A 5381-nucleotide genomic window follows, 5' to 3' on the forward strand; every position below is an offset into this window, starting at 1 on the left:
TGTCAAAGGAATTCGATCGAATTGAATGGCATTTTGTTGATAGGATGTTAACTTCTTTGGGTTTCTGTGAAGAATGGAGGATAATAGTACAACAATGTATTTCAACTACATCTATCTCAGTCCGACTCAATGGTAATCTGTGTAATCCCTATATGCCTACTAGAGGACTTCGACAGGGTGATCCACTGTCCCCATATTTATTCATAATATCCATGGAATACTTCACAAGATCCCTAATGCATGCTGAGTCTATAGGCTTAATAAAAGGTATTCAAGCAACTAATAAATCCATAGCTATTAATCATCTTCTTTTTGCGGATGATTGTATGTTATTCTTCCATGCCTCTGATAAAGGAATTCAACACATAAAAGAGATCCTTCACAAGTTCAGTCTGTTTTCAGGAGAAATCATCAACTTCAGTAAATCATCAGCATTTATTGCAGGAGATATAACCCCTGAACACAAACAAGGAATCTTAAATAGTCTGGGAGTTAAACAACTGATAAATGCATACAAATATTTGGGTCTTCCCATTCTTTTAGAGAAGTCTAAAACTAAATCTTTTGCTTCAGTAAAAGACTCTTATGAGCACAGAATTCAAGGATGGTGTTCTAAAACATTAAATTTGGCGGTAAGAACTACACTTATACGATCAGTATTAGATGCTATGCCAGCTCATTATATGAGTAATTTCATACTACCAAAGACTCTTATTACTGAACTTAAATTAATTCAGAGGAAGTTTTGGTGGGTCCATAAAAAAATAGGGGTTATAATCCAATTGCTTGGAATTCACTCTGCTTACCGAAGGAAGAAGGAGAGTTAGCCTTTAGAAATCTAGAGTTATATAAAAAAGCTCTTATGATCAAGTTAGCATGGAGACTGTGTACCGAAGAGGATAAGCCTTGGACTCGACTCATGAAGGCCAAGTACTCTCCTTTTTGTAGCTTTCTTCATCTTCAACAAAATCATAATAATAGCACTTGGATCTGGAAAGTCTTAGAGGAGGGTCTCATTTATGTAAGACAATTCCATAGGTGGGATGTGAGATGTGGTACAAAAACCTTGGTGTCGTGTGATAAATGGGTGAGAGGTTTACATACACCCCCCCTTCCTAAATCAAACTTCTTAGAACCTATTCGAATAGTTTATGTATCAGATCTAATGTTACAAGAGCCAAGAAGATGGAATGACCAACTAATACGTAGAGTTTTCCCAGAGGAAACTAATACTTAAGATGCCACTAGTTCAGCAAGGTACAAACAAATTAATATGGGAGCTGAGTAGAACATGTGAGTTCACTGTCAAGTCAACCTATAAAGAATTACTAAGACAGTCAAGAAAATTGAATGCTCAAAGAAGCTCTGGAATTCCTACCCAAGTGTGGAAAAGCTTATGGAAAACAAAGGTTCCGCACAAGATTAAAATATTTATTTGTAAGTGCTTAAGAGATATTGTGCCAACAAAAGATAAATTACATAGGGTAAACCACAATGTAAACCCAGTATGCTCCAGATGCTCTCAACATGCAGAAACCATAGATCATCTCCTACTTCATTGCGATTACTCAAGATCGGTATGGTTCAGAATAGATGTTAATATTTATAGCTTACAGCACAACAGTATTGCCTTTAAAGGTTGGTTAAGCTCTTGCTTACTTAAAGCAGACAGTAAAGACTCCACTTGGGCTTCCATGATCATGATAACTGCCTGGTTCATCTGGAAAAATAGATGTCTCACAGAGTTTGAAAATAAAGTATCAAACTTGCAGTCGACAATTCACTCTATAAAGTATATGATTAATCAGTGTACAACAGAGAACTTACCTAATAAAGAGACAATGGTGGTATGCTGGTCTCCACTAGTGGGTGATATTATTAAAATTAATATGGATGCATCACTGGATAGCAATAACTCTCATATTGGCATTGGTTTAATCATGCGCAATTCTACAGGAAACTGTGAAGGCATCAGAGGGAGGATCGTTAATGGAGGAATAGATCCAGAGCATGCCGAGTGTCTATCCTTTAAAGAATCAATCAACTGGGCTAGAAAAGCAAAGCTGACAAAGGTGGTGTTTGAAGGTGATTGTGTCAATCTAATCAACTATGTGAAGTCTGCCAAATCTTCAGTCCACTGGACGAATGATAGCATTGTATATGAAATAAGGAAGCTTTTATCTTGTTTTTTTTTTGACAAATGTTATATATGTTAAGCGGCAGGCAAACAATACAGCACATGTAATTGCTAACAAAGCTAGAACTAGCAAAACTTCTTTTGATTATCATTGTCAAATTCCTGATGTTTTCATAAAGGAAATCAGGGAAGACAAATGTTAGGCCAGTCTATGCTAGCTGTAGATCTTTTTTCTAATATAAGTATTTTTGCATCAAATTTTTTTTTTTCTAAATGATGTCTGTTGTGCTGCAGAATCTGGGAAACCTCCTATATCGAACACAGTACCATCATAGAGATAGAGAGGCGTGAGAGAAAAAGATTTTATAAAAAAATAAAATGTTTGTCCAAAAGCTAATTAATGGATTCCTCTTTGTTTATTTTCTTCTACTTTCATTACAAATTCCATTATTTGAATACTTAAATAATTTTACCAATTGAACTCTTTCCTAAATTCCTTGTCGACTTAGTTTTAAATATATAGTACAAGAAAACAATGATCATTTGGTGTCCGAGAAACCTCATTTTCGTGTTGGACTGGCTTGGGTGGGAACTTCTTTTTAATGGCCTCTCACTATTGCTAGTGTCTATGGGTTTCTCAAGAAAAGATCTTGGGCGAAAATACTTGCTTGGTTTATGGTGTTTCCGCTTTTACTAGTTTGGTACGTATTTTCCTCCTCATATTTTTAAATTTTTTCAACACATAAGATATGTAAATTTTTATTCAAGTTATTTTCTTTTTAGGTTGCGATATTTTCGGATAAAAAGATAGAGATTACATGGACTTCAAGATCTTTGAAATACAACTAAAAGGTACTAACAAAAAGTAACCTGTGAAGACAAATGACGAACAACCAACAACAGCACCAAGCAATCCGAAGATTGAAAGAATGGTTTTGGGATTACAATCCAACCATTTTGATAAGGTTTTTTCTTCTTGAAAAAGATTTCTACTCATAAAAATATGAGAGTAATATGCCCAAATCCTTGAATCTTGATCACCACACTTGAACTTCCACCAAAAATCTCCATTTAAATCATAAAGAAAAGTCATGAGAGCGGATAGAGAGAATCTCCATAAAGGAGAAGACATAAGCAAAAAGGGAAAAAAAAAACACAAGAACACCATAAAATCTCCTAAAAACAATGGAAATTGAAGCAAAAACTAAAACAAATTTAACCTAAACTACTAGCTATCAAAAATATAAGAAAAAAATAAAGAAACATGCTCAAATTTAGCCCAAAATGAACTAGATATGAGCAGTAAGCTTTAATGGTAGTGGAGGTGTTTTGGGTTTTGAGAAGGAGCTAGAGAGGAGAGATAAGAGAGAGAAAAGCTAAAAGAAACATTTTATCTCGTGGGATTTCTTTCTTGATTCTAGTCTTAAACGCGGAGTGAAAGATGAACTCAACCCACCTCACTCCAATACCTCATCTGTATGCATTCATCTATCTTATTCCTATTTTTGTTGATTAATCTCTTGAAAGTGTGAAAATATTAACTCTTTGTGATGAACCAAATTCAACTCTTAGATATCCCTGCTGGTTTAGCCCACCTAGATTATCAATCCTGCTTCCTTTCAATCTCGGTATGGGTTGTTTGATCACTCGGCTAGAGTGTTTTTCAATTAATCTTTGCATTGGTTACTGAATACATGCATAGCATCTCCCAATATGATAATAATACTCTCAATAGATATCATGAAGAGACATAAAAGAATTGCAACCAATGCACTACAGAAGACTGACATTCACTTTATGATTGCAATATAGTTAGAAGAGTGCTTTTGTTAAAGTACAGAATTGCTAGAGTTACAAATATACGGGGTTTAAACATGGGAGTAGCAGTGAATTATTTAGAAGAGTGATTTTGTGTACTTGTTTGATTTTGAATTATGTGTAATGCAAGATTACAGAATCACAGATTTTTTTTTTTATACACACAGAAACTTGGACTAAACTATACGATGTTGCATTTGCGAGTGCATTGTGTAACTTTTGTTTTGATATCATGCTTATTGGGTTTCTAAAGAATGGTGGAATTATGTTCAAGATTACATGTGGCATACTTTTATATAATCCAAACGCAATTATTGGCCTGGGAAGAAGGTAAAAGTGAGAAATCACTAGAATCTTGAAGAAGAATATGCCTAAGAAGAGAACAAGTGAATACACAATTTAGTTCTTGTTATTTGTGAAATTCTTCAGTAATTCTTATTCATTTATTCTTTATTTCATATATTAGAACTTAAAAACGTAAAAACATCATAGGTTAAATATGGGTTGTATCGTCTTATAGAAATAATCTTGTTATTTAGAGACTTTGAGTTATCTTTTCGTCATCAATTTTGTGGTTGAACCATGTAATTTCATGAAGTTCTGCAACAGTAGTAAGAGTCATGCATGTATATGCAATAACTATCTCTCGATGTAACTATCATTATGCACGTTTATAGTTATTGCAGTATCACTTTTACATCTACCGTTTATTTTTACTTATTTGCAGTAACTAGCGAGTATGTGTTTTATTGATAATTTTTGTCTTTTCCCCCTTAAGGATTGGGAATAGAGAGATGCAATTTGCATTCCAGCTGAATCCTTTGAATGCTGATAAAATGACGAGGGTATCGAATACACCACAATCTTTTTGATATCAACCTACACGGATATAACTTGTATAATCTTACTGAAATAGTAACTACCAAAATATTCTTTCAATAAGGTATACTTGGTAAATAGTTTGAGTTCAAAATAATAAATAACAAATTCTCTGTCATAGATTTTGATACTTCAAAAATATAAATGCTAACTGAAGATTCAAATAAATAATAAAGAAAATAAATACAGGTGAAAATTATGATAGAAAAATTGAAAAATAAAAGACTAACAATTACATGACTCTCCCTTTTGTTATTAACAGTTATGGTCATTTGAGTAGTTTGTATTTCCTCAAGCATGACATTCTTAGTGTTGAAAGAAGAACGCTGAATCGGTTGATAGGAGGAGTTTCAAAACTTCGAAGTTGTTCTCCTAATCTAGAATTATCGGTTAAATGTCTTCAAAAATACCACCATACAAGAAATCCATATTAATTAATAGCTACTCCATCTTTATGAGGGACAAAAGCAGTAGTTTTCATTGCTTTCATTTAATTCTTCTTAGAAATTGGAGTATCATTGTTTATCTTCAAAATATGATTGTTTTT

This window comes from Papaver somniferum, chromosome 2, assembly GCF_003573695.1.
Source record: "Papaver somniferum cultivar HN1 chromosome 2, ASM357369v1, whole genome shotgun sequence".
Lineage (NCBI taxonomy): Eukaryota > Viridiplantae > Streptophyta > Magnoliopsida > Ranunculales > Papaveraceae > Papaver > Papaver somniferum.